This window comes from Macaca mulatta, chromosome Y, assembly GCF_049350105.2.
Source record: "Macaca mulatta isolate MMU2019108-1 chromosome Y, T2T-MMU8v2.0, whole genome shotgun sequence".
Taxonomy (NCBI): Eukaryota; Metazoa; Chordata; class Mammalia; order Primates; family Cercopithecidae; genus Macaca; species Macaca mulatta.
This window is the reverse complement of record NC_133427.1, coordinates 1,857,309-1,885,000: the sequence shown is the minus strand read 5'-3', so window position 1 is coordinate 1,885,000 and position 27,692 is coordinate 1,857,309. Positions and strand designations below refer to the sequence as shown.

Below are 27,692 nucleotides of genomic sequence, written 5' to 3'. Positions count from 1 at the left end.
TCAGTAGTTCGAGACCATCCTGGCCAACATGGTCAAACCCCGTCTCTACTAAAAATATAAAAATTAGCTGGGCGTGGTGGTGCACACCTGTAATCCCAGCTACTTGGGAGGCTGAGGCAGGAGAATCGCTTGAACCTGGGAGGCAGAGGTTGCAGTGAGCCGAGATCATACCCCTGCACTCCAGCCTGGTGACACCGTGAGACTCCATCTCAAAAAACAAAACAAAACAATAAAACATAAGCAAAACAAAACAATAACAAAAAAATGGGGATTTTGAGAGGACACAGACATTGAAACCACAGCACACGGCGACCTTGAGTCTTTGAGTTTACATGCGCGGAATGAATGCCTGGCGGTGATGGACGAAGAGAGAGCAAGGAGGGAATGCCACACACGTTTAAACCCTCAGACCTCGTGAGAACTCACTCATTATCATGAGAACAGCAAGGGGGAAATCCGCCCCCGTGATCCAGTCATCTCCCACCAGGTCCCTCCCCCAACATTGGGAATTACAGTAGACATCTTGCCTGAACCGTCCCTGCTAGACTCAGTGGGACCTGCGGAGACCGTTTCCCCTGTATTCCTTCAACACACTGCTTCCTTATCACACGTGTCTGACGTTCTATAGTTCCATGAGAGAATACAGCTACTTTTTTTTTTTTTTTTAAGACATCTCATCCTGAAATGCAGTTTTTTTGTTTTTGCTTTTGTTTTTGAGACGGAGTCTTGCTCTGTAGCCCAGGCTGGAGTGCAGTGGCACGATCTCAGCCCACGGCAACCTCCGCCTCCGGGGTCCTGGTTCAAGCAGTTCTCCTACCTCAGCCTCCCAAGTAACTGGGATTACGGGGACTTGCCACCATGCACAGCTAAGTTTTGTATTTTTAGTAGAGATAGGGTTTCACGATGTTGGCCAGGCTGGTCTTGAACTCCTGACCTCATGATTTGCTCACCTTGGCCTCCCAAAGTGCTGGGTTTACAGGCATGAGCGAATGGGCCCGGCCAATGCAATCTTTTTTTTTTTTTTTTTTGAGACGGAGTCTCGCTCTGTCGCCCAGGCTGGAGTGCAGTGGCCGGATCTCAGCTCACTGCAAGCTCCGCCCCCCGGGTTCACGCCATTCTCCTGCCTCAGCCTCCCGAGTAGCTGGGACTACAGGCGCCGCCCCCAGGCTGGGCTAATTTTTTTGTATTTTTAGTAGAGACGGGGTTTCACCGTGTTAGCCAGGATGGTCTCGATCTCCTGACCAATGCAATCTTTTAGCAGGAAATCCATCCAGGATTTTGGAATCAACAGAAAAGAAAAACCTTGGGTCTTTTGAGTCTCAGATTCTGGCAGTCCTGCTAGATGTGATGACGGGTGTGTTGAGCCAGTTAATTACCCCCATAATTGTTGTAATTGCTTTTCTCCTGCAAATATCCCTCTGTGTTCATTAGCGTTGCCATTACAACTGCGCCCCAGTGGATTAAAGGAAGCCTGTGATGCCACCACACATCATTTTTGTTTTGGCAAAAGAGCTTTCTGTCGGAATCTGGCCTTAATGTGTTTTAGACGCCCTCACACCTACAGGGTCCTTCAGGACCTCTCCTGGACAGAATAACACACACACACAAAAAGCCCATTTTAAGAAACAGCAGCATCAAAAAAATAAAAATAAAATAAAAACTAAACCCCTCCACTTCCAGCCCACAGATGGCTCATTCATCCCTAGAAATCAATTCCAGTTGAGTGGACCCGTCTTTTACGGTGGAATTTCAGTTGTGATTGATCATCCGTTGACCTGTTTAAGATGACTGGCAAGTCGCTGGGCTATCCTCATTCACAGATAACTCCGGCAGTCTCAGATTAATTAACCCTTCATTTGTTTGCCATGGAGGACTAATTAGTCGTCATCCGTGTACTGGGAGTCAGATGTCATTGGCACAGTTCTCAAGGACGGGGACTTTGCAGGCTCACCACATAGAAGGAAGAATTACTGGCCTTGGTGACAGATGGTCTCCTCTCCCTCTTTTCTTCATTTTCTTCTTTCTTTGCCTGCCACACATTCCTTGACAGTGGACTCTGAAGCCACGTGAGGGTTAGGGGCACGTGAAGACCCTTGTGTAACTCTTCAGTCCCCCAAAACTTAACTAATAGCTTGCTGTTGGGTGGAAGCACTTCCTGCCACTGGATGGTCCCATCTGGGGGTAATGGGAGAGGAGACAGTGACAGATCATGAGGCAGGTAGTTAGTGCACCAGACACAAATGATATGGTAATATTCTTACAATAAAGTAAGCCAGAGGCCAGGTGCGGTGGCTCACGTCTGTAATCCTAAACGCTTTGGGAGGCCGAGGCAGGCGGCTCACCTGAGGTTGGGAGTTCGTGACCAGCCTCAGTAGACACCCCGTCTCCACTAAAATTACAAAAAATTAGCCAGGCGTGGTGATGCATACCTGTAATCCCAGCTACTCGGGAGGCTGAGGTAGGAGAATCACTTGAACCTGGGAGGTGGAGGTTGCGGTGAGCCGAGATCACACCACTGCACTCCAGCCTGGGTGACAAGAGCAAAACTCTGTCTCAAAAAAAAAAAAAAAGTAAACAAGAGAAAAAATACATAGTGTATATTATATATTATATTCTTACAATCAAGTAAGCTATGATTTTTCTTAAGAAAATCGTAAGGATGAGAAAATATCTTTACTGTTCATCAAGCGGAACTGGCTTATGAGAAAGGTCTTCATCCTTGTCGTCTTGACGTTGAGGAGGCTGAGGAGGAGGAGGAGGAAGAGGAGGGGGTGTCTCGGGTGACGGAGGCAGAAGAAAATCCACATATAAGTGGACGACCATTCAGTTCAAGCCCGTGTTGTTCAAGGGTCCATTATAATAGGCGAGGCTCAATATTTTAGCTTCTTGGAGCTGCTGCAACACAATTTTATAAACCCGCTGGCTGAAGGCAACAGAAGTCAAATCTCTGACAGCTCTGGACACCAGAAGTCCACAGCCAAGGCAGGCTGACTACCTGGTCATCCAAGGATGGAGCTCGTGTCAAAGGAGATTCCTGGAGTACAGAAAGCCAACACATCCAGGTGGAAATACAGCCTTCCAGTCACTAAGTACATTCCCAAATCTCCAGCAGGTCACTCTTGCACCAGACGCAAATAATAAGCATTTAATAAGTTAAAGTATTGTGTGCATGCGGCCGGGCCTGGTGGCTCACGCCTGTAATCCCAGCACTTTGGGAGGCCGAGGCGGGTGGATCACGAGGTCAAGAGATTGAGACCATCCTGGCCAACATGGTGAAACCCCATCTCTACTAAAAATACAAAAATTATCCAGGCCTGGTGGCACACACCTGTAATCCCAGCTACTCGGGAGGCTAAGGCAGGAGAATCGCTTGAACCCGGGAACTGGAGGTTGCAATGAGCTGAGATCACGCCACCACACTCCACCCTAGCGACAGAGCAAGACTGTGTCTCAAAAAAAAAAAAAAAAAAGAAAAAGTATTTTGTGCACACTGCGATTATGAAATGTATTTTGTCCTTGGATATGAAGGCAGGGCTGTGCCCCTTGCGGAGGCTCTAGAGGAGGATCCCCTGCTGTGTCTTCTGACTTCCTTGGCTTGGTAGCAATCCTGGTTGTTTCCTGTCCTGTAGAACAGAGGACTCCAACCCCCCTGGCTGTGGACTGGTACCGAGCAAAGCTTCATGTGTGTTTACAGCCACTTCCCATTGCACACATTACCACCTGAGCTCTGCCTCCCGTCAGATCAGCGGTGGCATCAGATTCTCAGAGGATTGAGAACCCTGTTGGGAACTGGGCGTGCCAGGGATCTGGGTTGTGTACTTCTTATGAGAATCTAATGCCTGATGATCTGTCACTGTCTCCCGTCATCCCCAGGATGGGACCATCTGGTTGCAGGAAAACAAGCTCAGGGCTCCCACTGATTCTACATGACAGTGAGTTGTAGAGTTATTTCATTTAATGTAATCATAATAGAAATAAAGTACACAATAAATGTCATATACCCAAATCATACCCAGATCCTTCCCCCTATACCCACAGTGCCTGTCTTTCTATGAAGACAGTTTTTTTCTGTGTGTGGAAAAATTGTCTTCCATGAAACTAGTCCCTGTGCCAGAAAGGCTGGGGACGGCTGATGTAGGAGCGTCAGTCAATACAGTATCTGCCTTTGTCACTGCCACCTCTGCCAAGACAGAGATGGCCATCTCTGTGGCTCTGTGTCCCAATGTTCCTCCTCTTCTTTTTTTTTTTTTTGAGATGGAGTTTTTGCTCATCGCCCAGGCTGGAGTGCAGTGGTGCGATCTCGGCTCACTGCAACCTCTGCCTCCCAGGTTCAAGGGATTCTCTTGCCTCAGCCTCCTGAGTAGCTGGGACTACAGGCGTGCACCACCACACCTGGCTAATTTTTGTATTTTTGGTAGAGACAGGGTTTCGCCATGTTGGGCAGGATGGTCTCGATCTCCTGACCTCAAGATCCAGATGCCTCGGGTTCCCAAAGTGCTGGGATGACAGGCGTGAGCCACCGTACCCGGTTGCCAATGTTCCTCTTCTTATAAGGACACCAGTTATTCAATTAACGGCTTACACTACTCTAATGCAACCTCATCTTAGGCAATGACATCTGCGAAGATCCAATATCCAAATGAGCTTTCATTCCTAGGTTCCGGGTGGACACATCTTGGTGAGGTCCCAGTTAAACCCACGACACCCAAGGCTAGGGGCAGAATCAGAGTGGATGTGAGATCTCCAGGCGCTTGTTCTGGGAATGTCATTCGAAGCCTTTCTTCATGGCCACCTGAAAGACGATGCCATCCTCTCTGGATAACAGACACCAGCGTTGCCAATAATGCTGGCTTCCTTTGCTGGTTGCTTTCTGACATTTCCCTTTTGTATTTTCGTTTATGACAAATGTAGACATACATGCTCACACAGACACACACACATGCGTGCACACGCACGCATGCACTCCTGCAATCTTCAGTGCCTCAGATCTGTGCTGCAATTGGCCCCGGTGACCCTGTAGAATTTAGATTTAGCGAAGAAAGACTTCCTTGCAGTCGCCAAGTCACCTTTTCCCCCGAATCCAAGGCACCTGCAATGCAGGCAGTGGGAAGTCGCTCTTCTACCGCAACAAGAGCCCCTAGGAAAACTGCCCCTTTTCTTCCTGTGTTGATGAAAACATGGCAACAACATTGGTGACTTCAGGTGAGTTAGTAAAAATCACAGAGAGGCACATATTATGTCTGGGGAATGCTGGGACACTGCTAAAACCCACAGAGCCGGCCAGGCACAGTGGCTCCAGCCTGTCATTCCAGCACTTTGGGAGGCCGAGGTGGGTGGATCACGAGGTCAGGAGATCGAGACCAGCCTGGCCAACGTGGTGGAACCCGCCTGGCCAACATGGTGAAAACCCATCTCTACTAAAAATTCAAAATTAGCCAGGTGTGGGGGCACGTGCCTGCAGTCCCAGCTACTTGGGAGGCTGACGCAGGAGAATCACTTGAACCTAGGTTGCAGTGAGCTGAGATCACACCACTGCCCTCCAGCCTGGCGACAGAGTGAGACTGTCTCAAAAACAAACTAACCAACCAACCAACCAACCAACCTACCCACCCACCCACCGAGCCATTCTCTTGCTGACTCGAGAGAGAATAACAAAGCAAGAAGCAAACACACAAGGAAACCAAAACAACACTGTGGCTGAGGATTTTCCCCTAGGAGGAAGAAAACGGGGATCCACACGGCATGTGCCCAGCTACATAGAAACTGCAAGAGGAAGGGAGGAGACAGGGATGACAAACCGCAGCCTTTTCTGCAAGAAGAAAAAGGTTTAGTTTCTCAATGCTGTCCGTGATACCTAAGAAAACACATTTCACAGCCGCAGTGTGCCTACCATACTTTCACTTATTAACGGAAGCTCACTCTTTGTGTGCTGTGCAATCATTACCCGCTGGAGATCTGAGAATGCACCTGCTGAGTATTCCCACCGGCTGTGGCTGCTTTCTGCACTCCAGAAATTCCCTTTGAGATGGGCTCCATCCTTCCATGACAGGGTGGCCAGCTTGCCATGTAGTCACAGCGTTGTCTGAAGAATGCAGGATGGTTTATTTTCATTTTTGTTTATTTATGGTGTTTTTAAGAGTCTGGTTCTCACTCTGTTGCCCAGGCTGGAGTGTAGTGGTACTACGTGGCTCACTGCAGCCTCTACCTCTTGGACTCAAGCGATCCTCCCACCTCAGCCTCCCAAATAGCTGAGACTCCACATACATGCCACCAACACCCAGCTATTTTTATTTTTTATCGAGACAGGGTCTCACTATGTTGCCCTGGGTGGTCTTGAACTCCAGGGCTCAAGGGATCCTTCCACCACGGCTTCCCAAAGTGCTGGGATTACAGGCCTGAGCCTGGCCTCACTGTGGTCTGTTTTGAGAAGCCTTTGTTTTTAATTTTTTTTTTTTTTTTTTTTGAGATGGAGTCTCACTGTTGTCACCCGGGCTAGAGTGCAATGGCGTGATCTCGGCTCACTGCAACCTCTGCCTCCTGGGTTCCAGCAATTCTTCTGCCTCAGCCTGCCAAGTAGCTGGGATTACAGGCATGTACCACCATGCCCAGGTAATTTTTGTGTTTTTAGTAGAGACAGGGTTTCTGCATGTTGGTCAGGCTGGCCTCGAACTTCCGACCTCAGATGATCTGCCCGCCTCGGCCTCCCAGAGTGCTGGGATTACAGGCATGAGTCACTGTGCCCAGCCGCTCACCCAGCTATTTTTATTTTTTGCATGGGGTCTCACTATGTTGCCCCGGGTGGTCTTGAACTCCTGAGCTCAAGGGATTTTCCCACCATGGCCTCCCAAAGTGCTGGGATCACAGCCCTGAGCCTGGCCTCGCTGTGGTCTGTTTTGAGAAGTCTTTGTTGGTTTTGAAACAGAACCACATGTTGGTATTTGAGAGCCAACTCTTCTGTCAAGAATCCAAATCAGCCAGGCACGGTGGCATGCCCATGTAATCCCAGCGATTCTGGAGGCTGAGACAGAAGGATCATATGAGCCCAGGAGTTTGAGGTCAGCCTGGGCAACATAGTGAGACTCCATTTCTTTAGAACAATACTAATCACACGGGGTTGGCAGGCCATTGCCTGCGCTGGAGAGGTGAGTAGAGGGCAGGTGTGCAGGTGCAGCGGTCTTTTTTGTCCTCACTCCATGCACGACTCTTTGTCAAACTCGCTATGCTAAGATGTTACAGGAATTTACTTTACGTCACAGTATCATGGACCATTTTTCTTCCTTCCTGTGGCTTCTTCTTCCCGCACTTTCTCACCTGTGTGCGCTGTTTTTGATAACCCTCCTTCTGGGCTCCTTTCTCACCATCTCCTGCTGTCAACATCCCACCTCCATTTCCTGGCCAGATGATGCCTCCTCCAGGAAGCCTGCCTAGGTTTCCTGTTGGCTTGCAAACTCTATGTGGTTGCGACCTGTCCGCACCGTGTCAGGTACGCAGGGGCCCTTGAAGTATCACAGGCCCTTGAAGCAGGTCAGCCCTGAAAGCTTCACCTCCAGATACAACCCCTTCCCCTTTTCTCCAACCTGATGATTAATAACTCCAGGGTGCCTGAGTTCAGCGGCACTGCAACCCCTCAGCTCTTCTTTGGAGCAGCCGTGGTTTCCATGGGATGCAGAGGGCTTCCTGCTTGGAAAGGCATTAGAGCTGGGGGTCTAGAGATCCCCTAAGCCTGCCGTGGGGAGAATAGAGGCCCCAGAGGAAATATCTGGGCATGTGTTTTCGTGGAACAGCTGGTTTTGAAATTCCAGCCTCGCTTCAGAACACGGCCTAGCTTCCCTCTGCGATCCGAAAGGTCTCCTTTGACAAGGGTGTGAGGATTCTGGCAAACTTGCACCAATGTCTGTAACGGTGGGCCGGCTGCGTCCCCACCCAGATCGCGCCTCCAATTGAATCGAATCCCCACCTGTGACGGGCGGGGCCAGGCGGAGGAAATGGCATCATGGGAGCGGTGAGCCGCATACTGTTCTCGCGATAGTCAGTGTGGGCTCACGAGATCGGCTATAAAAGGAAGTTCCGGGGCACGAGCGCTTTTGCCTGCCGCCATGTGAGATACGGCTGTTGTCTTCCGCTCTGATTGTGAGGCCTTCGCCAACCACGAGACGCTGTGAGTCCACAAAACCCCTTTTCCTTTATCAATTACCCAGTCTCGGGCATGTCTCTATCAGCAGCGTGAGAATGAACTAATACAGATGGAAAGGAAAGCCGCGGTTTATGAGCCACGAGAACTACTAACCCTTCCCCCCATTCCCCCCCAGCCAGGCGCGGTGGCTCGCACCTGTCATCCCAGCACTTTAGGAGGCCGAGGCGGGCGGATCACCTGAGGTCAGGGATTCCAGACCAGCCTGGCCAACATGGAGAAACTCCGTCTGTACTAAAAATACAAAAATTAGCCGGGCGTGGTGGCAGGTGCCTGTCATCCCAGCCACTCAGGAGGCTGAGGCGGGAGAATTGCTTGCACCCGGGAGACGGAGCTTGCAGTGAGCAAGGTTGTGCCATTGCACTCCAGCCTGGGCAACAAGAGGAAAACTCCGTCTCGAAAAAAGAAAAATACCAACCCCTCCCTTCCAAACCTAAAACTCCAACATGCTGGACGCTCCAGGGGTCAGTGGGGCTTCGCTGCTTAAGTTTGCTCTTGTTCTGGGTTTTTATACTCAACGGGATCCTGGAATTGATGCTTCCTTTGTGATTCAGTTCCAATCTGACACAAGTACCTGCCTTCCCCCAGCGGTTCCTGTGATAGACACACTCACGCTGTCAATCGTGGACCTGTGGGGTGCGTCTTGGAGATCTGTAGCAAAACTCTATCCACTCTGGTTCCCTTGGACGTTACAGAAGGGTTTTATCAGTCATGTATTTCGTCTCAAAACTAGAAACATATGTTTCCCGACCCGATTCACCGTTAAAACTGTGAATTTTTCTGGTTCGGGTAAAGATACGTTGACTGTATAATGGATTACATAACAGCGGGTTTTTTTCACCTTAGTCAGTAGCCCTGGGAGTTTGTAGCAAAGAAAGAAGAAACTCGAGCCTCGAGAAAATTTCTCCGATGATGGTGCCCAGAACAGGGGTCAGGGGTCACACGTGTGATGCGTGAAAATTAAATGGTGATAATTAAGGGAAAAGGAAAACTCAGTGCCTCGTTGCACTGACTGCCTGGCAAGTGCCCAGTGTCCAGCTCTGGACAGCACACTTGCCTGGGGCAGGGCAGATGTGGACTTTCCTGCAGAGAGTGCTACTCTGTAGCCATGAGGTATACCTTGCAGGGATGTCCCACGGTGGTGATAGAGACGCCAGATACACACAGAGGTAGCAACAGTTTCATCTGAAAAGATCATTCCCACAGGTGGCAGCTTTTGCAATAGGAGGAGGCGGGACTACTGTAATGGGAGGAGGAGGGGGGACTATGATAACGAGAGGAGGGTCTGTGGTAACGGAAGGAGGAGGGACTATGGTAACGGGAGGAGGGTCTGTGGTAACGGGAAGAGGGACTGTGGTAACGGAAGGAGGGTCTATGGTAATGGAGGAGGAGGGACTGTGGTAACGGAAGGAAGGTCTGTGGTAACGGAAGGCGGGAGACTATGGTAATGGAGGAGGGACAATGGTAGTGGGAGGAGGGAGTATGGTAATGGAGGAGGGACTATGGTAATGGAGGAGGGACTATGGTAATGGAGGAGGGACTATGGTAATGGAGGAGGGACTATGGTAACGGGAGGAGGGGGAACTATGGTAATGGAAGGAGGGAGTATGGTAATGGAGGAGGGACTATGATAATGGAAAGAGGTGGTACTAATGCAACCACTGGTGGACGTTGCCTATAGCACCATGAAGCACATCCTAGCCATGACATCTGGGAGCCTTTTTGAGGGCAGGCATCATACAATTTTCTAGGGACAGGCACGTGATGCTCGGAGCAGCCGTGATTGGGGTCATTCGATATGGGGTTCAGTCGTGGATAGAAGCTGCTAAACCCTGTGGCTGCATAGCCAATTTTGAGCAGGTCCTAGGGAAGCGTTGCTTGATCTTCTGATGTTTGCTCCAGGTGAGGCTGGCCCAACATCCCGGGGCCTGATAGGAAGGAGAGAAACCCAACCAAAATGTAATCATGTTAGATAGGAATTTTGTTCAGGTCAAGGAAGACGAGGAATTCAGTCCATCCCTGAAGGGGTAAATAAAGAATGTGAATTTGGAGGATGTGGCCAGCCTTGTCCTAGGTTGACTTGGAAGCATCTGTGAGTCATGAGGAAGGGAATGGTTTTTTTTTTGTTTTGTTTTTTTGTTTTTTTTTTTTTTTGCAAGAAAACCCGTTTTCTGGAAGACAAAGGCAGTGGGGAATTCTTAACCTTCACAGATTCCCAGCAGCACAGCTGTGTGGACTGATAAACTGATTGTGTCTCCAAAAAATACAAAGCCCTCAGCTGGGCGCGGTGGCTCAGACTGTCATCCCAGCACTTTGGGATGCTGAGGCGAGTGGATCACCTGAGATTAGGAGTTCGAGACCTGCCTGACCAACATGGGGAAACCCCGTCTCTACTAACAATACAAAAATTAGCCAGGCGTGGTGGCGGGTGCCTGTAATCCCAGCTACTGGGGAGGCTGAGGCAGGTGAATCTCTTGAACCCAGGAGGCGGAGGTTGCAGTGAGCCAAGATGGCGCCACTGCACTCCAGCCTGGGAGACAGAGCGAGACTCCATCTCAAAAAAAAAAAAAAAAAAGCGCCAGGCACAGTGGCTCCCTCCTGTAATCTCAGCACTTTGGGAGGCCGAGGTGGGTAGATCACCTGAGGTCAGGAGTTCGAGACCAGCCTCACCAATATGGTGAAACCCCGTCTCTACTAAAAATACAAAAATTAGCCAGGTGTGGTGGTGGGTGCCTGTAATCCCAGCTACTCAGGAGGCTGAGGCAGGAGAATCGCTTGAATCTAGGAGGCAGAGGTTGCAGTGAGCCAAGATTGCACCACGGCACTCCAGCCTGGGAGACAGAGCGAGACTGTTTCAAAAAAAAAAAAAAAGAGACTAACTGGGACTCCTCAAACTGGAGGAATGGTGCATTTGGAGACAAAACTCATGGTGTGCCATTCTGCAGGTGTCATTGTTAGGAAGGTGAGCTTGGTTCATCTGTGCCTACTTGCAAGCTCTTTGGAGAGTGAGCAGGTTGGGAAGCATCTGTCGTCAGTCATGATCCTGGAGCTCCTGCTGGAAAAACACAACCTTGAGGTCTCTGTTGTGCACATTTCAACAGGACAGTCTGGGCCGGGCACAGTGACTCACGTCTGTAATCCCAGCACCTTGGAAGTCTGAGGCAGGCAGATCACTTGACGTCAGGAGTTTGAGCCCAGCCTGACCAACAGGGTAAAAACCCGTCTCTACTAAAATATAAAAATTAGCTGGGGCTGGGTGCTGTGGCTCACGCCTGTAATCCCAGCACTTTGGGAGGCCGAGGTGGGTGGATTACTTGAGGTGAGGAGTTTGAGACCAGTCTGGCCAATATGGTGAAACCCCATCTCTACTAAAAATACAAAATATTAGCCGGGCATGGTGGTGCGAGCCTGTAGTCCCAGCTACTCGGGAGGCTGAGGCAGGGGAATTGTTTGAACCTGGGAGGTGGAGGTTGCAGTGAGCTGAGATCGTGCCACTGCACTCCAGCCTGGGCGACAGCGCGAGACACTGTCTCCAAAAAAAAAAACAAAAACAAAAACCCAAATACATAGAGTCCCTTAGCCCTTCACAAATATTCCACACACGCACATCTACTCCAGCTGCATCTTGTTGACTCACGAGACATCAAGAAAAGCCTGATTCAAATGAAGTTCTTCAAAATCAGAGTTCATTTGCTCATTTTCTTTTTCTCTCTCTACCAATTAGTGGTGAGAGTTTCACCTGAATCACAGTACCTGCTGTCTCCAATCCCAATGTTGGTATCACCCATCTTCACACAACATTTCTTCACACAACATTTCTTGTGTTATTTACACATCAGCTTAGCCACTGTCTCTGAACACAGAATGTTGGCTGGGGGGAAGTCTCAACCGCAGAAGCAAAGCTCCTAAATTCATTTAAAACAGAAGCTCTTTCCCCCTTGGTAGGGTCATGAGGGCTCCTGAATGAGGGGTTTGGTAGGGTTGCTTCTATAGGGTAGAAATGAGACGCCCTGAAAATCAGAAGCCTTTCATTGGCTTTTAATTTACACAGAAGGCAACATGTAGTTTTAAAATATTCTTTTTTGTTATTTTATTTATTTTTTTGAGACGAAGTCTCGTTCTTTTGCCCAGGCTGGAGTGCAGCGGTGCGATCTCGGCTCACTGCAAGCTCCACCTCCCGGGTTATTTATTTTTTGAGACAGAGTCTTGTTCTGTTGCCCAGGCTGGAGTTCAGTGGCACGAGCTTGGCTCACTGCAACCTCTGCCTCCCAGTTTCAAGTGATTCTCCTGCTTCAGCCTCCTGGGATTACAGGCACCCACCACTACGCCTGGCTAATTTTTGTATTTTTAGTAGAGATGGGGTTGCAACATGTTGACCAGGCTGGTCTCGAACTCCTGACCTCAAGTGATCTGCCCTCCTTGACCTCCCAAAGTGCTGGGATTACAGGCATGAGCCACCGTGCCCGGCCTCAAAATATTGTTAATGAGTAAATATCCATAAGGGTTTGATGACAACCATTTATCTTTTTCATTGTTTAGCAATTGTTTAAACTTCAATGTGCCTCATAAGAATGTTTCATTATAAAACATTTCACACATTTGAAAGATGCAGAGAATAATTTGAACAGCATTTGTGTATCCACCATCCAGTTGTATCAAATCATAACATTTTGCTTAATTAGTTATAAATTATGTATGTGTCTTGGGTATCCCTTTCCAATTAGTTTGCTATTACATAAAAAATTACTTCATAACATGGGTCAATAGGAGACTTTTTTTTTTTTTTTTTTTTTTTTGAGACTGAGTCTTGTTCTGTCATGCAGGCTGGAGTGCAGTGGCAGGATCTTGGCTCACTGCTGCAACCTCTGCCTTCTGGGTTCAAGCGATTCTCCTGCCTCAGCCTCCCGAGTAGCTGGGATTACAGATGTGCACCAGCATGCCCATCTAATTTTTGTATTTTTAGTAGAGACGGAGTTTCACCGTATTGGCCAGGCTGGTCTCGAACGCCTGACCTTGAGTGATCCACCCTCCTCAGCCTCCCAAAGTGCTGGGATTATAGGTGTGAGCCACCCTGTGCCCTGCCTCAAAATATTCTTAATGAATAAAAACCATAAGCATTTGAATACAACCATTTATCTTTTTCATTGTGTAGCAATTGTTTGAACTTCAATGTGCCTTCTAAAAATGTTTTATTGTAAAACATTTCACACATTTGAAAGATGCAGGGAATCATTTGAACAGCATTTGTGTACCCACTGTCCAGTTGTGTCAAATCATAACATTTTGCTAAATTAGTTATAAATTATGTATGTGTCTTTGTGTGTCTGAGTGTACATGAAAGAAGATATTTCAGAGACTATTGCGCTCTTGGGTACCCCTCTCCAATTATTTTGTTATTACATAAAAAATGACTTTATAACTTAGGTCAATAGGAGACATTTAAAATATTATTTTCCATGCATCTTTGTCCTTGTTTATTTTCTCTAGAAAAGAAAAATGTACTTTCCCTGTTCTTACTTTCAATTCCCAAATGAAGCTTCAATGTAAAACTAATTATCTGAGAATGTAGCATCGCTCTTGTTTTTTTTTTTTTTTTTTTTTTTGAGATGGAATCTCGTTCTGTCTCCCAGGCTGGAGTGCAATGGCATGAGCTCGGCTCACTGCAACCTCTGCCTCCCGGGTTCAAGCGATTCTCCTGCCTCAGCCTCCTGAGTTGCTGGGATTATAGGCACCGCCCCACCATGCTGGCTAATTTTTGTATTTTTAGTACAGACGGGGTTTCACCATGTTGGTCAGGCTGGTCTTGAACTCCTGACTTCATGATCTGCCCGCCTTGACCTCCCAAAGTGCTGGGATTACAGGTGTGAGCCACCGCACCTGGCCAGCATCTCTCTTTATTTGCTGAAGCTGTGTGTGCTGTGAAGCTTGTAGATTTAGCCATTGAGGTTCCTCTCGAAAGGAGGCCCTGTATTTTCCTGATGGGGAATGGCTTATCTGAAGCCTGGGGAATGGCTGGTGTTTGTGAAATGGCTGCATTCAGACGAGAAACCGCACGTAGACATCCTCACAAAGGCTCCGAGTCAGCTTTCCAGGGGGCTGGGTTTTATTCTGGTGCAAAGGAGTGAAATATTGCAAACACAAGTGATCCTTGGTGGCTCACTGCCTGTAATCCCAGCACTTTTGGGAGGCCAAGGCAGGAGCATCACTTGAGCCCAGGAATTTGAGACTAGCCTGGGCAACACAGCAAGATCTCGTTTCTACAGGGAAAAAAAAAACCCGGGTATGATGGCATATGCTTCTGGTCCCAGCATCTCAGGATGCTGAGGCAGGAGGATGGCTTGAGCCCAGGAGGTTGAGGCTGCAGTGAGCTGTGACTGGTCCACTGTGCTTCAGCCTGGCTGATGGAATGAGACAGTGTCACAGAAAAATGAGAAAAAAATAAGTAAATCCTGGATGCAGCAAAGAACCGTGTCCTTTCTTTATTAAGCCCCCATCCTGGTTGTGTATCCATGGTCATTTAAATATTCGGGGGTATAAAAATACAGTGGCCAAGAATTACCTGAACTAGGCTGGGGTGCAGTGGCGTGGGCTCGGCTCACCGTAACCTCCACCTCCCGGGTTCAAGTGATTCTTCTGTGTCAGCCTCTCGAGTAGCTGGGATCACAGCCACGCCCAGCCACGCCTGGCTAGTTTTGTATTGTTAGTAGAGATGGGGTTTCACTATGTTGGCCAGGCTGGTCTCAAACTCCCGACCTCAGGTGATCCGCCCACCTCGGCCTCCCAAAGTGCTGGGATTACAGACGTGAGCCACCGCGCCTGGCCTGTTTTCTTAGCATTAATGTTTTCTCGTCTGCCATCAGCCGTTACAGGGGTATGAGCAGTTTCCTGCCTGTTCTGAGGGTTTCGACAAGGGTTTGTGGTAAGTTGGCCGTGTGCTGAAGAGGTTCCCATTCAGGAAAGACACTGGGCAGAGGGTAGGACGTCATGCGAAGACAGCTTTCATTTCAGGCGGGGAGAGGCGTTCACAGTCATTCCAGTGTTTGATGAACTGTTCCTAGAACTACTTCATAGGTATACATGTGCCACGGTGGTTTGCTGTACCTATCAACCTGCCATCTAGGTTTTAAGCCTCGCATGAATTAGGTATGTGTCCCAGTGCTTTCCCTCCCCTTGCCCCCCCCCCCCCAGCAGGCCCCCGTGTTCACAGAAGTGTTCACGTAACTCTAGTGTCTACCTGCTGTTCACCCAGGCAGTCTCCCTTTGGTGTTGTGTAATGCCCTGGGAGCTATACGCGTCCTTGAGCTACCTCCGGTTAGAGATCGCATACCTATGAATGCTGTGAGGGGCCCTGGGAGCTATACGCGTCCTTGAGCTACCTCCGGTAAGAGATTGCACACCTATAAATGCTGTGAGGGTCACTCAGTTCTGCGCCTGTTGAGGAAATCTCACTTCCATCTTCAGTGCTTGGTAGCCCCAAGGTAAAATTTTAAGAAGTAAAGAGATTGTGAGTTTGCATATTCTGGGAGGTGATGTGAGGACAAGCTCTTAAGATGAAGTCTCTAGGCATACAGGAGAAAGAAGTAAAGGTCAAAGCAAAGTGTCATGAAAAAGGCCAAAACATGGCCAGACATGGTGGCTCACACTTGTCATCCCAGCACTTGGGGAGGCTGGGGTGCGTGGATCATTTGTGGTCAGGAGTTCGAGACCAGCCCGGCTAACATGGTGAAACCCTGCCTCTACTAAAAATACAAAAATTAGCCAGGCCTGGTGGTGGGTGCCTGTAGTCACAGCTACTAACAAGGCTGAGGCAGGACAATTTATTTAAGTTCCTTGCAGATTCTGGATATTAGACCTTTGTCAGATGGATAGATTGCAAAAATTTTCTCCTATTCTGTAGGTTGCCTGTTTGCTCTGATGATAGTTTCTTTTGCTGTGTAGAAGCTCTTTAGTTTAATTAGATCTCATTTGTCAATTTTTGAGGCAGGTATTTTTATTACCCCCAATTTCATAAATGAGGAAATGACAGATAGATAGATAGATAGACAGGTAGATATGCCAGTTGTCCTTGAGGAGGCAAAATTTTGCTCAGTTAAAAAACCACTGTGATATAGATAGATGATGGATAGATAGATATTAGACAGAAAATAGATAGAAAATAGAGAGACAGATGATAGATAATAGATAGCTAGATAGATAGTAATAGTCAATGATAGATTGTGATCAGTGATAGGTGATAGATGACAGGTAGATGATATGATAGGTGGTAAATAGATGATAGGTAGATGATAGACAGTAGATAGAAAGTAGATAAACATGCTATATCATGATCAAAGATAGATAAGTGATAAATAGTATATGATAAATGATAAGTGGTAAATAGATAAATGATAGATGGTAGATAAGTAGATGATAGATGATAAATGGTAAATAAATGATGGTAGATAGATAAGTAGATGATAGATAAATGGTAAATAAATGATAGTAGATAAGTAGATGATACATGATAAATGGTATATAGATAAATGATAGATGGTAGATAGATAAGTAGATGATAGATGGAGACGGTAAGTGGTAAGTAAATGATAGATGGTAGATAGATAAGTAGGTGATAGGTGGTAAACAGGTCAATAGATGTTCTACAAATAGTTGATAGATAAATGATGGGTGACATGATAGGAAGTGAGTTGGATGATAGGCACACAGACAAATGGATCCCTTATGCATCTAATCTGTCATGCTAAGGCAGGCTTTGTCAACCTTGGCAGTATGTCCATCTGGAGCTGAATGATTCTCTGCGGTGGGGCCATGCTGTGGACTGCAGGGTGTTGAGCAGGATCCCTGGGCTCCACCCACTTGACATGGATGTACACACTATACCTCCCACCCCAGTTATAACAACCAAAAATACCTCCAGACATTTGTATATGTTCTTGGGGGAGGGGGAAGCAAAAGGGCCTGCAGTGGAAAACCACTGATGTAGTTCCCTACAGAGGCCAGCCCAGTTCTGTGGGACATGCCTGGTACCATTTAATGGCGGTAACATGGACATAAGAGCAGTGTGCTCTCTGAGGCTCTGGAAGGGGACTCCCAGCCTCGCATCTTGAGGAGAACTTAGACATCCTATGTAGCATTACGATTCCCCTCCCAACATGGCTGTGCTGTGGATCAGGGGTCTCCTCCCGGATCTCCTCCATCCCACCCAGCCCTCTCGTTTCACCTCAGTCTCCGTATGCTGAGTGTGGAAATATCTCTGTGCCCGGGGTCCCGGCCCGGTTTTGTGGTGGGGATTCTTCTCCCACAGCTCCGTCATTCATGTTCCCTCATCTCCTTCGAGGCCGATGTGTTATTTTTCATAGAATGGTGATAAAATGGTGGCATGATATCGTAGAACAGTGATAAAATGACAGCATGATATAGAACTGATAAAATGGTGGCATGATGTCATAGAATAGTGATAAAATGGCAGCATGATATAGAACTGATAAAATGGTGGCATGATGGCATAGAACAGTGATAAAATGACAGCATGATGTAGAACTGATAAAATGGTGGCATGATGTCATAGAACAGTGATAAAATGGCAGCATGATGTAGAACTGATAAAATGGTGGCATGATGTCATAGAACAGTGATAAAATGACAGCATGATATAGAACTGATAAAATGGTGGCATGATGTCATAGAATAGTGATAAAATGGCAGCATGATATAGAACTGATAAAATGGTGGCATGATGGCATAGAACAGTGATAAAATGGCAGCATGATATAGAACTGATAAAATGGTGGCATGATATCATAGAACAGTGATAAAATGACAGCATGATATAGAACTGATAAAATGGTGGCATGATGTCATAGAATAGTGATAAAATGGCAGCATGATATAGAACAGTGATAAAATGGTGGCATGATGTCATAGAATAGTGATAAAATGGCAGCATGATATAGAACTGATAAAATGGTGGCATGATGTCATAGAACAGTGATAAAATGGCAGCATGATATAGAACTGATAAAATGGTGGCATGATATCATAGAACAGTGATAAAATGGCAGCATGATATAGAACTGATAAAAGGTGGCATGATATCATAGAACAGTGATAAAATGACAGCATGATGTAGAACTGATAAAATGGTGGCATGATGTCATAGAACAGTGATAAAATGACAGCATGATGTAGAACTGATAAAATGGTGGCATGATGTCATAGAACAGTGATAAAATGGCAGCATGATGTAGAACTGATAAAATGGTGGCATGATGTCATAGAACAGTGATAAAATGGCAGCATGATATAGAACTGATAAAATGGTGGCATGATGTCATAGAACAGTGATAAAATGGCAGCATGATATAGAACTGATAAAATGGTGGCATGATGTCATAGAACAGTGATAAAATGACAGCATGATGTAGAACTGATAAAATGGTGGCATGATGTCATAGAACAGTGATAAAATGACAACATGATGTAGAACTGATAAAATGGTGGCATGATGTCATAGAACAGTGATAAAATGGCAGCGTGATATAGAACTGATAAAATGGTGGCATGATGTCATAGAATAGTGATAAAATGGCAGCATGATATAGAACAGTGATAAAATGGTGGCATGATGTCATAGAACAGTGATAAAATGGCAGCATGATATAGAACCGATAAAATGGTGGCATGATGTAATAGATTAGTGATAAAATGGCAGCATGATGTAGAACTGATAAAATGGTGGCATGATGTCATAGAATAGTGATTAAATGGCAGCATGATATAGAACTGATAAAATGGTGGCATGATGTAATAGAATAGTGATAAAATGACAGCATGATGTAGAACTGATAAAATGGCATGATGTCATAGAACAGTGATAAAATGGCAGCATGATATAGAACTGATAAAATGGTGGCATGATGTAATAGAATAGTGATAAAATGACAGCATGATGTAGAACTGATAAAATGGTGGCATGATATCGTAGAACAGTGATAAAATGACAGCATGATATAGAACTGATAAAATGGTGGCATGATGTCATAGAATAGTGATAAAATGGCAGCATGATATAGAACTGATAAAATGGTGGCATGATGTAATAGAATAGTGATAAAATGACAGCATGATATAGAACTGATAAAATGGTGGCATGATATCGTAGAACAGTGATAAAATGACAGCATGATATAGAACTGATAAAATGGTGGCATGATGTCATAGAATAGTGATAAAATGGCAGCATGATATAGAACTGATAAAATGGTGGCATGATGGCATAGAACAGTGATAAAATGACAGCATGATGTAGAACTGATAAAATGGTGGCATGATGTCATAGAACAGTGATAAAATGGCAGCATGATGTAGAACTGATAAAATGGTGGCATGATGTCATAGAACAGTGATAAAATGACAGCATGATATAGAACTGATAAAATGGTGGCATGATGTCATAGAATAGTGATAAAATGGCAGCATGATATAGAACTGATAAAATGGTGGCATGATGGCATAGAACAGTGATAAAATGGCAGCATGATATAGAACTGATAAAATGGTGGCATGATATCATAGAACAGTGATAAAATGACAGCATGATATAGAACTGATAAAATGGTGGCATGATGTCATAGAATAGTGATAAAATGGCAGCATGATATAGAACAGTGATAAAATGGTGGCATGATGTCATAGAATAGTGATAAAATGGCAGCATGATATAGAACTGATAAAATGGTGGCATGATGTCATAGAACAGTGATAAAATGGCAGCATGATATAGAACTGATAAAATGGTGGCATGATATCATAGAACAGTGATAAAATGGCAGCATGATATAGAACTGATAAAAGGTGGCATGATATCATAGAACAGTGATAAAATGACAGCATGATGTAGAACTGATAAAATGGTGGCATGATGTCATAGAACAGTGATAAAATGACAGCATGATGTAGAACTGATAAAATGGTGGCATGATGTCATAGAACAGTGATAAAATGGCAGCATGATGTAGAACTGATAAAATGGTGGCATGATGTCATAGAACAGTGATAAAATGGCAGCATGATATAGAACTGATAAAATGGTGGCATGATGTCATAGAACAGTGATAAAATGGCAGCATGATATAGAACTGATAAAATGGTGGCATGATGTCATAGAACAGTGATAAAATGACAGCATGATGTAGAACTGATAAAATGGTGGCATGATGTCATAGAACAGTGATAAAATGACAACATGATGTAGAACTGATAAAATGGTGGCATGATGTCATAGAACAGTGATAAAATGGCAGCGTGATATAGAACTGATAAAATGGTGGCATGATGTCATAGAATAGTGATAAAATGGCAGCATGATATAGAACAGTGATAAAATGGTGGCATGATGTCATAGAACAGTGATAAAATGGCAGCATGATATAGAACCGATAAAATGGTGGCATGATGTAATAGATTAGTGATAAAATGGCAGCATGATGTAGAACTGATAAAATGGTGGCATGATGTCATAGAATAGTGATTAAATGGCAGCATGATATAGAACTGATAAAATGGTGGCATGATGTAATAGAATAGTGATAAAATGACAGCATGATGTAGAACTGATAAAATGGCATGATGTCATAGAACAGTGATAAAATGGCAGCATGATATAGAACTGATAAAATGGTGGCATGATGTAATAGAATAGTGATAAAATGACAGCATGATGTAGAACTGATAAAATGGTGGCATGATGTCATAGAATAGTGATTAAATGGCAGCATGATATAGAACTGATAAAATGGCGGCATGATATCATAGAACAGTGATGAAATGGCAGCATGAGCTCAAGGGTTGGGATTGGACACCCAGAAATGGGAGCACGTGTGGTTGGTTGGACTGAATTATTGATCCATCCTTATCCATTGTTCAACACTTACCTCCTCCACCTATGCTCATATCACTTACAAGGCAGACCTGGCCGGGCACGGTGGCCCACACCTGTCATCCCAGCACTTTGGGAGGCTGTGGTGGGCAGATCACGGGGTCAGGAGTTCGAGGCCAGCCTGGCCAACAAGGTGAAACCCTGTCTCTACTAAAAATAGAAAAATTAGCTGGGTATGGTGGTGGGCGCCTGTAATTCCAGCTACTTAGGAGGCTGAGGCAGCAGAATCGCTTGAACCTGGGAGGCAGAGGTTGCAGTGAGCCGAGATCGTGCCACTGCACTCCAGCCTGGTCAACAGAGTGAGACTGTGTGTCTCAAAAACAAACAAACCAAAGCAAGGTAGACGTTATGGGTCTTTCCCTGGGAGCCTACCATACAGTGGTTGTTGCTACAAACAGCAGGGATATGAGACAGACCACCTAAGCCCCTGACATATGAGTCTTGAAAATGGCTGTGGACGAGGAAAATCAGTGAAATAACAGTGACACCAGCGCCCCACTCTCTCTAGGACTCTTAAAAGTTCTTAGCCTGTTTTCCAATCCACTCCAGCCTTCTTTTTCTTTGAATTTGAAAACGAACTTTGAAATTTCTTCTAGTGACAAGAAAATGTCACCGTGTTTATTTTCAGCTATTTATGCATGGGCACTGGCCGTCACCTCCGCTCATGGAGTACCATCTTTTTTTTAGTACGGAGTTGCCGTTGGCATTGTCAACTGAAGCACATGTTGTACATCCACGTATCTCCTTGGGAAGGAAATTAAAGGACTAATTGAAGGAAGAATTAGAAACACTGAATCGACAGAAACGCAGCCACACTCTGTAATTAATTTTTGAAGAAAAGAAAATGAAGTGCTTGGCGATGGTGAACCTCTCCAGCATGTTCATTAGATATTTGCATTTTCTGCCTATTCCATTAAAAGTACCTCTAATCACACAGTCAATCAAAAGTACTTACCCAGACGTCTTCTTTTTAGACTTTGAATCATTCCACGTTCTGTGTAGGGGTGAGACCTTACCACAAAAACAGTGTAGGGCTTGCTGTGTGCTCAGAAGGACACATTAACCAGGGGGAACTGATGGAACTCCAGCTCTCTGTATCCTTCCTTGTTCCTCTTAGTACTTGGTCAGACCCCACCCCCCCATTAAAAATTCAATTGTTAATACCAATAAGAAAATTGAGGGGTTTCAAAGAATCTCAATGAACCTCGGATTTAGGTCTTTATAAGACCTTGGTAAGCAGTTGTGGATTCTGTAGTTGGTACCTGTCATAAGTTATGATGATCATTATAGCATTACTGAGAGCGTTTTAAAAACTTTTATTGGGCCGGGTGCGATGGCTCACGCCTGTAATCCCAGCACTTTGGGAGGCCGAGGTGGGAGGATCACTAAGTCAGGAGTTTGAGACCAGCCTGACCAACATGGTGAAACCCCATTTCTACTAAAAATACAAAACTTGGGTGTGGTGGAGCGCACTTGTAGTCCCAGCTACTCAGGAGGCTGAGGCAGGAGAATCGCTTGAACCCGGGAGGTGGAGGCTGCAGTGAGCCGAGATCGCACCACTGCACTCCAGCCTGGCGGCAGAGTGAAAACTCCATCTCACAAACAAACAAACAAGCTTTTATGATAACATGTATGGAAAGTGTCCCCTCTTGAAATGCTGCATTTTCTGTAACCAAAGCCAACGCTCCGTCCAGCCTATGGTAGCAGCCAGTAAGAGCCGTCAGAACCGGTTGCTGTTACCATCACTAAACACACCGAGAGGGAGAAGCCATGTCCTCGTTCCCCAGCTTCCAGCTCCACCTTCCTCTGAAAGCATCACGCCGTTTCTCACTCCGGATATGTATTTGGTGTTGAGTCCTTCAGCCGTGACATATCTTAACGGTGGCGGTGAGGGGGCAGAACTCGAAGTTCTCGGCGTTTGGGGAAGAGCAAGCCGTGTTCCCTGTGTAAGCATCTGCCCACATCGGGCTGTTTGGGTACCAGCCGCACCAAGAGAGCAGTGAGTGACGAAGGCAAGGATGGGCTTACCACACTTGGCGATAAGCTGGTTCCATTACCTTCTTGGATTAGAGATCCTTCAGTCATTCCAGAGGTGGATGTTCATACCAAGAAATGGTGGCTCATGTGTATTTTTTTCTTTGTATGAGACAGAGTCTCGCTCTGTCGCCCAACCTGGAGTGCAGTGGTGCGATCTCAGCTCACTGCAATCTCCGCCTCCCAGATTCAAGTGGTTCTCCTGCCTCAGCCTCCCGAATAGGCGGAATTGCAGGCGCACACCACCATGCCCGGCTCATTTTTGTACTTTTAGTAGAGATACGATTTCATCATGTTGTTCAGGCTGGTCTTGAACTCCTGACCTCGTGATCCGCCCGCCTCAGCCTCCCAAAGTGCTGGAATTACAGGAGTGAGCCACCGCGCCCGGCCCCGTTGTAACTCTCTTGCATAGTCCATTTTTCACACTTGTTCAGTGTTGAATGAGATGTTGAATAAATGCTAATATGTTTTATCTTTCTTTTTTCTTCTATGTCACTTTTTACTTTTTGCCATGGGTGGTAATGGTGAGTTCTTTTGCACCCAGGGAAGCTTCATGCCTCATCATCCCAACCTTCTGGAAGTTTTGATTCTTCTAGTTGAAACTTTCCTAATTTTTAAAAACGTTTAAGTTCAGGGATGCATATGCAGGTTTGTTACATAGGTAAACTTGTGTCATGGGGGTTTGTTGTACAGATTATTTAATCACCCAGGTATTAAGCCCAGTACCCATTAGTTATTTTTCTTGATCCTCTCCCTCCTCCCACCCTCTGATAGGCCTCAGGAAATGGTGTTTCCCTCTGTGTGTCCAGGTGTTTCATCACTTAGCTCTCAGTTATATGTCAGAACATGTAGTATTTGGTTTTGCTGTTCCTACATTAGTTTGCTGAGGATAATGGCCTCCAGCTGCATCCATGTCCCTGCAAAGGACATGATCTTGTTCTTGTTTATGGCTGCATAGTATTCCATGGTGTCCATGTACCATATTTTCTTTCTCTCTCTCTCTTTTTTTTTTTTTTCTTTTTTTTTTTGATATGGTGTCTTGCTCTGTCACCCGGGCTGCTGGAGCGTAGTGGTGCAATCTCACCTAACTGCAACCTCCACCTCCCTGGTTCAAGCAATTCGTCTGCCTCAGCCTCCCAAGTAGCTGGGATTACAGGTGAACACCCCCACACCCAGCTAATTTTTTGTGTGTTTTTAGTAGACACAGGATTTCACCATGTTGGCCAGACTGGTCTTGAACTCCTGACCTCATGATCCCCCCGCCTCGGCCTCCCAAAGTGCTGGGATTACAGGCATGAGCCACCGCGCCAGGCCTATGTACCATATTTTCTTTATTCAGTCTACCACTGATGGGCGTTTAGGTTGATGCCATGTCTTTGCTATTGTGAAAAGTGCTGCGATGAACATACATGTGCATGTGTCTTTATGATAGAATGATTGATACTCCTTTGGGTATATACCCAGGAGTGGGATTGCTGAGTTGAATGATATTTCTGTTTTTAGGTCTTTGAGGAATTGCCGCACTGTCTTACACAATGTTTGAACTAATTTACACTCCCACCAACAGTGTCTAGGTGTTCCTTTTTGTCTGCCACCTTGCCAGCATCTGTTGTTTTTTCATGTTCTAATAATAGCCATTCTGACAAGTGTGAGATGGTATCTCATTCTGGTTTTGATTTGCATGTCTCTAATGATCAGCGATGTTGAATGTTTTTTCTTATGCTTGTCGGCTGCATATATGTCTTTTTTTTTTTTTTCTTTTTGAGACAGAGTCTCCCTCTGTCGCCCAGCCTGGAGTGTAGCGGCGCGGTATCGGCTCACTGCAATGTCTGCCTCCCAGGTTCACGCCGTTCTCCTGCCTCAGCCTCCCGAGTAGCTTTGGTTTTTAAGACCAGTTACATGCACTTTTTCAGAAATTATGGTTTGCGTAACCAGAGCACATCGGTGTTTCCAAACTGGATTTAGATTGGCCGTTTACTAACTAAGGAATGTTGTGCGATTTAGTTAACTTCTCTAAGCCTCGTTTTCCTCATCTAGGAAATGGGAAGAATAGTAAGATCTACCTCAAAAGAATGTTGTAAAGGTTGAACAAAGTAATCAGATTGTTTAGTAATATGCCTCCCACATATTAAGCCCTCAACCCCGCCACCAGGCCCAGCTAATTTTTTTTGTATTTTTAGTAGAGGTGGGGTTTCACCATGTTAGCCAGGATTGTCTCGATCTCATGACCTCGTGATCACCCGTCTCAGCCTCCCAAAGTGCTGGGATTACAGGCAGGAGCCACCGCACCTGGCCGGCTACCTGTATGTCTTCTTTTGAAAAGTGTGTTCATGTCCTTTGCCTGACGTGGCAAAGGGTGTGCTTTCAATGTGATTTTTTTTTTTTTTTTGTAAATCTGTTTAAGTTCCTTATAAATTCTGGATATTAAACCTTTGTCAGATGCATAGTTGGTAGATATCTTCTCTCATTCTGTAGGTTGTCTGTTTACGCTGTTGATCTTTTCCTTGGCTGTGCAGAAGCTCTTTGAAACTTTCGTAACTTTAAACCAAGTGCTAGCTAACTCCATTTCTCAATTGAGTAACTTCGAAATTAAATTCGAACGACAGCTTCTGCCTTTTGAAGATAAAGAAGGTAGCATAACCGTAGCACTCCACCACACGCTATCACTTGGTTATGGTTGGTGTTTTGAGGATTCTTTTTGTCGCAATCTCTAATTAGTTTTTTTTAAATAAGCATCTTGTAGATAGGATGTTTTTCTCAAGTGTTACCCTGTGTTGACTATGCTAGCATCACCACAGTGATGTACACGTGTTTCTCTATTTTCCGTTTAATAACCACCGTTATGTAGGTGAATCCTTGATCTGACACACAGCGCCTGTCTTTCCCTATGAATGGGTTATTGATTTGCGTGGAAGTCTCAGCTTGCTGTAGTGTGTGTGTGTGTGTGTGTGTGTGTGTGTGTGTGTGTGTGTGTCTGGGCACATTTTTAGAGAAACAAGCAGTGATTCTTTTTTAAAAAATTTCTCGAATCCCAGAGTGTTTGAGACAAACCTTGTTTCCCCACGTCGGGTCTTGGGTTATTTGTTCAGCTCCTTCGTCGTTCAGGACTCTGTAGCTCTTTCTTTATTCCTTACTGAAATCTCACGTTGACGAGCTCTTTCCACCTGCTTTGCTTTTCCATTGGCAGATGTCCTTTTTTTTTCCTCCCTTGGTGCTTTTAGGATTTTCTCTTGATCTTTAAAGCTCCACAGTTTTATCAGGATGAGGCTGATGGACATATGGGCATTTAAAAATAAATTGTATGGCTTACTATGCATCTCATAATGGCAGATCTGAGGTTTTATCTCAGGGATTTTTTATTTTTCTTTGCACGAAACCTTTCCATTTACAATTGACCCTTGAAAAACATGGGGGTTAGAGACACCAACCCCTCACACAGTCAAAAATCCATGTGTAACTTTTTTTTTTTCCTTTCTTGAGACAGACTTTTACTCTTGTTGCCCAGGCCAGAGTGCAATGGCGCAATCTCGGCTCACTGCAACCTCCACCTCCTGGGTTCAAGCAATTCTCCTGCCTCAGCCTCCTGAGTAGCTGGGATTACAGGTGCCCACCACCACGCCTGGCTAATTTTTGTATTTTCAGTAGAGACGGGGTTTTACCATCTTGGTCAGGCTGGTCTTGAACTTGTGACCTCAGGTGATCCACCCACCTCGGCCTCCCAAAGTGCTGGGATTACAGGCGTGAGCCACCGCTCCTGGCCCATGTGTACCTTTTGATTCTCCAAAAGCCTAACTGCTAATAGCCTACTGTTTACAAGAAGCCTCGCCAATAATATAAACAGGAGATTAACTCATTCATATTTTGTATGTTCTATGTGTTGCATACTGTATGCTTAGACTGTTCTATGTGTTGCATACTGTATGCTTAGACTGTAGTAAGCTAGAGAAAAGACATTACCAAGAGAATCATAAGGAAGAGAAACTATATTTACTGTTCATCAAGTGGAAAGGGATCATCCTCGAGGTCTTCATCCTCGTCATCTTCACATCGAGGAGGCTGAGGGGGAGAGGAGGACGAGGAGAGAGGTTGGCCTGGCTTTCTCAGGGGTGGCAGAGGCGGAAGAAAATCCGCATCTAAGTTACTTGTACAGTCCAAACCTGGGAAGGATCAACTATATTTCTGTGTCTCCTTCTCCCAGTTCTTGTCTCCAGAGATAGCAGCATTGGATGTTGCCTCTCAGCTGGTTTCCTTCTCTTTCATGTTCTTTTCTCCAGTCACTTCATGTCATCATCTTTTTCTTCTACATTCTACACGCTTCCACAAGCCTGCCCTCTGCACCCTGGACATGATTCTCCACATTCGTTTTTCTTTTCTTTTTTTGAGACAGAGTCTTGCTGTGTCACCCAGGCTGGAGTGCAATAGTGCGATCTCGTGCACTGCAACCTCCGCCTCCCGGGTTTAAGTGATTCTCCTGCCTCAGCCTCCCGAGTAGCTGGGATTACAGGTGTCCGCCAGCATACCCGGCTAATTTTT

At 45.7% G+C, this 27,692-nt stretch overlaps 1 protein-coding gene across 1 annotated transcript in view; it reads left to right on the top strand.

Annotated features, from left to right (window-relative positions):
* The window catches only part of LOC144338877 (polyprenol dehydrogenase), a 317,444-nt gene that overhangs the window by 166,268 nt on the left and 123,484 nt on the right, over positions 1 to 27,692 (top strand). The gene's annotated exons all lie outside the window — the stretch shown is intronic.